At 34.1% G+C, this 8,461-nt stretch overlaps 1 long non-coding RNA gene across 1 annotated transcript in view; it reads left to right on the top strand.

Moving 5' to 3' along the window:
• The first annotated feature begins 739 nt into the window (after positions 1–739).
• Positions 740–8,461, top strand: part of LOC136042139 (uncharacterized) — a 41,625-nt gene continuing 33,903 nt past the window's right edge. Inside the window, exon 1 of the long non-coding RNA XR_010621184.1 lies at positions 740–1,135. This is a non-coding gene — a long non-coding RNA (uncharacterized LOC136042139). The remainder of the gene's footprint in view (positions 1,136–8,461) is intronic.

Below are 8,461 nucleotides of genomic sequence, written 5' to 3'. Positions count from 1 at the left end.
CAGGGACACAACTACAACGGGGACGCCGGGGGCACAGGCGGGATATATAAATGACGACCGGGACACAGGGATTGTTCGAATAGAAATTACAGTACAAACTGGTACACCGGGACACAAACGACGACCGGGACACAGGGAATATAAATGACGACCGGGACACAGGGACACATCATTAGAATAATGAGGTATAGATCTGAATACGGATTGTTTTTCCCATGAACAATTATATGTTGCATGTTCAAGAGTCAGTAAACCTGACAATCTATTTATATGCACAGACAATGGGACAGCGAAGAATGTTGTATATTCACATGTTTTACGTAGTTAAAAACATATATTTATATCTATCTCTATTCACAGGTGGGACACAGGGACACAACTACAATGGCGCGTAACTAATATGGCGCGTAACGACTTACGCGCGCGGGGGGGCTTGGGGGGAGTAGATATAATAGTAGATATAATATCTACTATTGATTCTAGCTGGTCTAGAATCAATAGTAAGTTTTTAAAATCAATTAGATGAAAAGATGAAAAGGATACAGCGAATGACGTCTTGCATATGACTCATAGAAATAGTAGATAGACTAGCTAGAATCAAACTTTCTTGTATTCTAATTGATTTTAAAAACTTACTGTTGATTCTAGACCAGCTAGAATCAATAGTAGATAGACTAGCTAGAATCAATAATTAAATCTAATTGAATGACGAATCAAACTTTCACTGCTGAATCTATTAAATCTATTTGAATCTAGAATCAAACTTTCACTGCTGAATCTATTAAATCTATTTGAATATCGGCAACCTAGAGGCCTAGAGGAAAATGTCCAGCTAGTATATATATAGAATAGATAAGTTGTCCTTCTGTCTGTCTGTCTGTCAAGTGACGTCATTATATAACGTCTGAATTATTTCATCATATACCAATTCAAAAACGAATATATTAAAGCCGAAGTAGCTGAGTTGGTAAAGTGTTATGTTCCAGGTCCGAGAGGTTATAGGTTCGAAACTTGGCTTTGGCATTAATACAAAAGAAGGAAAAAAACTAAAAAAGGTAAAAACTATAAAACAAAAGTAAAAAGAAAACACTAAAAAAAACTGAAAAGCTAAAATACTAAAAAAATAAAAAAAAAGGTAAAAAACTAAAAAAGAAAAAAAAATATAAAAAAAAACTAAGGAAAAGCTAAAAACTACAAAAAAACTGAAAGAAAAAAACAACTAAAAACTAATAAAAAAACTAAAAAAAAACTATAAACTTAAAAAGAAAAAAAACTAAAAAAAAGGAAAAAAACTGAAAAATAAAGGAGAAAAAGAAAACTAAAAACCGGGACAAAGGGAATGTAAATGACGACTGGGACACTCAAAGAGAAATTACAGACTGGGACACTGGGACACAAATTACGACCGGGAGATATAAATGACAACCGGGACACTCTAAGATAAATTACAGACCGAGACACCGGGACACAAATGACGACCGGAACACCGGTACACAGGGAATATAAATGACGACTGGGACGCTCAAAGAGAAATTACAGACTGGGACACTGGGACACAAATTACGACCGGGATACTGGGGATAGAGTGTATGGTAGCGGGATTGGTAGTTTCTCTGAAAAAATGTCGTCAATTCTCAATTATTCAAGACGTTCATAAAAATTATAAGGCTCATTCCATGTATAGCACAATGATTAAACCTTGATTGGGATTATTCAAAAATAGACCGATTGAAATAGGAAAAGATTGAATAGATTATAATTAAAGAGATGATGGATGATCTCTAAAAGATAAAAAATAAGGATGAATGGGATAAGGCTGTTATTCCCAATGGGCTGGATGATGAAGAGGGTTTAAATTATTTCCTAACTCATTATTTCGATTCAACCTTAAATCAATGTCCAATCAGTATATCATCAAATCTAGCAACAATTAAATTTGACGGAGAATTATAAATTTCGGTTTAATAGTGATTTATGTTTTATTTTAGGATTTGAAAATGAGTGAATTTGATATGATCTGGAGTTTTGCTTCATAAGCAGCTACCCTCTGAACACTACCCTCTGAAGTTCGTATGCAAAGACAATATATTACAATAAATAAAATAGAATATATCAACGCCCTAAAAATGACTATAACTCATCAATTACGTGGATTAATTGATCTGAATGGAGAGAATATTAAATATGTTTTGGATTTGAAAAAAGTTTAATGAGATTATTTATCAATTTTTATAATAAATATTGATCAATAAGAAACAATTATTATATACAAGACAGTATGGTAGCGGGATTGGTAGTTTCTTTAAAAAGATCGTTAATTCTTAATCATTTAGGACGTTCATAAAAAATATAAAAGATGAAGGTCTTTCCATGTATAAGACAATGATTAAACATTGACTGGGATTATTTAAATATAGAGCTATTGAATATGGAAAAGACTAGATAGATAATAAATCAAAGATACTTAAATGATTTGAGATTTCTAAAAGATATAGTTTCAAATAATAAGAAACATTTCAATAAGTATCTTGATGAACAGAGGAAAGGCTTATTGGATGTAGTTATCAAACAGTTCGTGGTAACGAACTGTAGTAAGGAGCGACCCGGCTCAATAGTAACCAAAAATAAAAAAAAATTGAATTTTGATATCAATAGCTACATCAAAAGAATCTCTTGAAGCCGCAAGCCTGTTTTCACGTTGCTCTTGTGATTCCTCGGCACACTTTCTGTTCTTACTTTCTCTATCAGCCGCAAGCCTGTTTTCTTGCTGTTCTTGTGATTCCTCGGCACGCTTTTTTTCTTACTTTCTCTATCAGCAGCAAGTTTTTTGGCATAGACTCTTTGAGCAGCTTCCTCGGCTGTTGCTATTATAGGTTCTTCATTGTAGGTCATTTAACAATTAAACATTTTTCCGTCCACGATCTTCTTATAATTAAAAATTTGTCTTTGAACGAATTTCTTAAATACCTTTGATGACGTCATCATCAAAACAAACATGCACGTTGCGAAATGTTTCCCGACGTTGAAAGGACTATCGTTTCCGAATTGCAACTTCTTTTCCACGAAAATAATGATTTATTGCATCTGTTCAAAACAGCTATCGATTTGATGCAACTGATACGCGTAAAATTGTTATTTCCGCTGATAAAACGCCTACTGGCGATCATGTGCGTAGATACAATGCTCCAACTATCGACGAAGTGGCAATTGTTATGGTCAGTGATCAGTTCTTGCCTCGAGATAATATTCTTTATAGGCGAAACAATCAGTTGACAAGAATTGCTTAAACTCATCGATGCTGCAATGCCCTACAATATCCTATCATTTTTTGGGATGGAGCCGATGGCTATCACTTTATGGGATCGTGAACAAAGTAACAACACAATTGATCTATTGTCGTATGTTGCAGACCGGGACACGTATCAAAACTAAAAATGATAGCGATGATGATTGGGTTTGGGATTTTGACTTGGATAAGGTCATCAATGCCTACCAGATTTTAGTTAAAAACATAGGTTTGGCTATATCTATTTCATAGTGACGAAAGACAAGCCAAGGTAAAACAAACCAAACAACTTGAAAGTGATACCGATGATAAAAAAACGACGTTGACATGACTATCGTTTCCCAGTTGCAACATCTTTTCCAATAAAATAATAATTTAGTGCTTCTGTTCAAAAAAACAATCAAATTGATGCCTATTGATACGCAGCTATCAACGAAGTGGCAATCGTTATGGTCGGTGATCAGTTCTTACGCAAAACAATCAGTTGACAAGAATTGCTTAAACTCATCGATGCTACGATGCCCTACAATATCCTATCATTTTTTGGGATGGAGCCGACGGCTGTTACTTTAATATTAAATTGATAAAACCAGCCACTAACAAAGAAATTGATAAGATATACGGCGCAATGAAATATCATGCCTATAGATTAATGATTCTTCATTTATTACATTTATATATAACCATCTTGGGATTAGATACAGTAGCTTTTATATCCTGGACAGTCGCCGGTTCATAGACATGACATTACGGCCCTTGTCTTCCGGCAAAAGTTGCTCTCTTTCATCTCCTACAGAGTTATGGGAGAAATACAAATCGCAAATTGCCGAGAATACATTCCACCGAATAGATGCGCTCCAATTTTTGCCTCACACTAGCCTCAAGAGAAGATTCTCTGGTTGGGACCCCTACTCTTGAATATGCCAATTGATGCTCGCTTTAAGTTTTGACTTTTAGAATTAGAAATAACAAAAAACTACGGGTTTTTACACAATAAATTGTTTATGAATTTACGATTTGACTAATTAGTTCTTATACGAGACTTTTATCTCTTCAGGGTTTAGATCTTGTGACAGTAGACAAAAATTTTCTTGAATTTGATGATTGTTGGTGCCCCAAAGATATAGGTGGCTTTCGTTTTCTCCATTCCGATACAGAAAAGTTTTCACCAGATAAACATGGAAAGGTAAAAGGTGCCAAGGGTTTCACGCGAATCACTTTTTCCTACAACATTTGATTTATTTGTTTATTTTGCTACATTATAAACAAAAAACTGTTTTAGTTTTCTTTCTTTATTCAAAATGAAAACGTTTGTATAGAGTAATGTTAGACATATTAAATTATCAGTGACGTCAATTTTGGGAGGTGGGGTTTGCCTGCGTCCCTTAGATTTGAAAAACATGTTTGTAAAAAGTATCTTATTAAAATATCTTTTTAGGGATATTTTCAACGAAAAAAATAGAAAAAAACGACAAACTTATCCCCTCCCAGATGGTGCTCTACAGCCACTGGTGGATTCGGGTGGGGGCGCGCCCACCCTTACGTAGTGATGGATTTAGGGCTGGGACTGCTTGTTCGGGTTGGCGGTGGTATGAAAGGTATTTTTTTTTTGTAATTGGTTTTCAACAGTTCAGTTATTTATAAGTTTTTAATTGTTAATACTATTTCATTTTGCAGACAAGTCTGAAACAAAGTTTCAGTTACTTTGTGTGGTCTCTATCAGATTTTAATGATGACGTATACTGCCTTAAAGTATTTAATTAAATTTTGATTTTTCAAAGGAATCTGTCCGTATTACCACAAAAGGCAACTGGGAGGCAAAAATCTTCATTTCTTAACAACAAAGAGGGGAAATTTAAAATCCTAACTTCTTTAGGCTATCGAAACGGTATTTCCGGATTGTTGTGTCCCAATGAGGCGGAACAAATTTAATCTTTAAACAACTTTTACTGTTCAAAATATTTTTTTTGAGCCTTTCTTTGGCACAGTGGAGAAAAAGTTGATATCTTTACCTTTTTTCTATATATATAAAAACTTCTATATATATAAAAACTAGCTGTTGGGGTGGCGCTTCATATATATATATATGTATATATATATATATAACATATATATATATATATATATATATATATATATATATATATATATATATATATATATATATATATATATATCTTTCAATATTCACAGGTGGGACACAGGGACACAACTGCAATGGCGCATAACAACTTACGCGTGGGGGAGGGCTTGGGGTTTTACTATCTTGAATTTTTTGTTTCCATTTGCCTTAATATTTTTTTTAGGCTTCGGATATGTCGGATGAAACCTACATAGTCACAATTAATAGTGAACTATATAAACCCTTCCTATAGCTTTATCTAAGTGTCTTTTTTAAAAGTCTATATTCGTTCTTTATTATAGTTAAAAAAAAAATTGAAGCTTAGTAAACACTACTTTGGAAATGTCAAGAGCAAAAAGGGTAAATTGAAATTTGAAACCATATTGGCCAAAACGAATTATAAACTTAGTAACATAAGAAAAGGTATCTTACTAGACAAATATTTCTAATCCACTGCTTTAAAACTGAAATTACATACGGAATTGGTCCTGGATCCTGGTTATTCCAGAAGGATTTTGAAAGAAATGTTCCTAAGAGGTTGCTAGCTGCCACTGCAGCCCATATGTGAAGTGGCAGCTGTGAAGCCTTTTCTGGGGGATTTTACAGCATGCAATTATTCGGTCAAGTCACTGCTCAATTATTAATCCAAGTACGTTTTTGCAATAGAAGAACTACCCCAGCAGCAGCCATATTGCACTGTTAACCCTAAAGTTTCCCTTTCAGTGGGACATAATAGATTAATCTGGTTCAAAATCGCTATGAACATAACCTGAGCATAAAACGTACTTTTGATGCTTCAGTCTTCATCCCCCCATCTTCTACAATACTACAGATTAAAGTTAATCTGCATTTTCCGATATTCGTACTTTTTACATTACTAAATAAAAAAGTACTACTTTACATCTGCTGTTTCGAAGGTTTTGGCCCCCCATAAAAAATTCCTGCGTACGTGCCTGCTAAAATATGATGAAAATATAGTGTTTTAGTAACAAAATTACGGAAACTGCAACAGAGAATTATGGAAAGCATGCCATCCAGGACCCTTTATATAAAATACCTAGTCTAATCACCACAAAATACTAAATGTTTAATAAAAATATACCTGCATAGATATACCGTTTATCTCGCTCATGCTAAGCTGATAATCTCCGTGTGGACATAGAAAAACAGTTTCATTACAGATCAAGAACAGTGTTGTCACTCTCTGAGTCAAGTTGAAATTCACAACATGAGATATGACACTCTTTAATGGAGAAGGTAGAAACGCAAGTTACTCTATGTATACCTTTGCTGAGGCTATTAGTGATCGTTTGGAAGATTATTGAACCATTTTGCCATTTACCATTTGCCAAAAAACTTGGTTGATGTGACGCACATTACTCTACATATACCTTTGCTGTGGCTATTAGTGATCGTTTGGTAGATTACTGAACCATTTGGCAATTTATCATTTGCCAAAAAACTTGGTTGATGTGACACACATTACTCTATGTATACCTTTGCTGAGGCTATTAGTGATCGTTTGGAAGATTATTGAACCATTTTGCCATTTACCATTTGCCAAAAAACTTGGTTGATGTGACGCACATTACTCTACATATACCTTTGCTGTGGCTATTAGTGATCATTTGGTAGATTACTGAACCATTTGGCAATTTATCATTTGCCAAAAAACTTGGTTGATGTGACGCACATTACTCTATGTATACCTTTGCTGAGGCTATTAGTGATCGTTGGGATGATTATTGAACCATTTTGCTATTTACCATTTGCCAAAAAAATTGATTGATGTGACGCACATTACTCTACGTATGCCTTTGCTGTGGCTATTAGTGATCGTTTGGCAGATTACTGAACCATTTTGCCATTTATCATCTTGGTTAATGTAACGAACATTACTCTATGTATACCTTTGCTGTGGCTATTGGTGATCATTTGGCAGATCATTGAACCATTTTGCAATTTACTATTTGCCAAAAAACTTTGTTAATGTGACGGACATTACTTTAAGTATACCTTTGCTGTGGCTATTGGTGACCATTTGGCAGATCATTGAAGCATTTTGTAATTTACCATTTGCCAAAAAACTTGGTTAATGTGACGCACATTACTCTATGTATGCCTTCACTGAGGCTATTAGTGATCGTTTGGAAGATTATTGAACCAATTTGCCATTAACCATTTGCCAAAAAACTTGGTTGATGTGACACACATCAACCAAAGGTATACTCTATGTATACCTTTGCTGTGGCTATTAGTGATCGTTTGGCGAATTACTGAACCATTTTGCCATTTACCATTTGCCAAAAAACTTAGCTGATGTGACGCACATTACTCTATGTATACCTTTCCTCTGGCTATTAGTGATCGTTTGGCAGACTATTGAACCATTTTGCAATTTACCATTTGCCAAAAAACTTGGTTGATGTGACGAAAATTAATCTATGTATACCTTTGACGTGACTATTAGTGATCGTTTGGCAGATCATTGAACCATTTTGCAATTTACCATTTTCGAAAAAACTTGGTTAATGTGACGAACATGACTCTATGTATACCTTTGCTGTGGCTATTAGTAATCGTTTGGCAGATTATCGAACCATTTAGCCCTTTACCATTTGCCAAAAAACTTGGTTGATTTGACGCACATTACTCTATGTATACCTTGTGTATACACTAAAATATTTCCGTAATTACCAAAAAAGCGTTTAGAGTGTTATAAAATAAAATATGAACGAAAATATATTCACCATTTAATTACTCATTGAAATATGTATATTCCCAAGGACCTCTTTCCCGAAATTTAGAAAACCCTTAGTGATCCTTTAACAGATTAGGGAACGTTTTACGAATATTTTTACATAAATTCATTTTTTAAATTATCGACAAACGTTCAATTGCTCGAAAAAAATGTGTACGAGCATATACTCAAATATTTAATAAGGTTATGCTTATTAAAGTTCTAGTAGTGATAAAAAATACATTTCGATATTTGAAATAAATACTACTAATACTGCTAACAACTCACTGCAGTACAAAGCCACCTGAAACCA

The sequence above is a fragment of the Artemia franciscana genome, unplaced genomic scaffold (genome assembly GCF_032884065.1).
Source record: "Artemia franciscana unplaced genomic scaffold, ASM3288406v1 PGA_scaffold_683, whole genome shotgun sequence".
Classification (NCBI taxonomy): domain Eukaryota; kingdom Metazoa; phylum Arthropoda; class Branchiopoda; order Anostraca; family Artemiidae; genus Artemia; species Artemia franciscana.
Note: the sequence above shows the minus strand (reverse complement) of the source record. Positions and strands in the feature narration are given on the sequence as shown.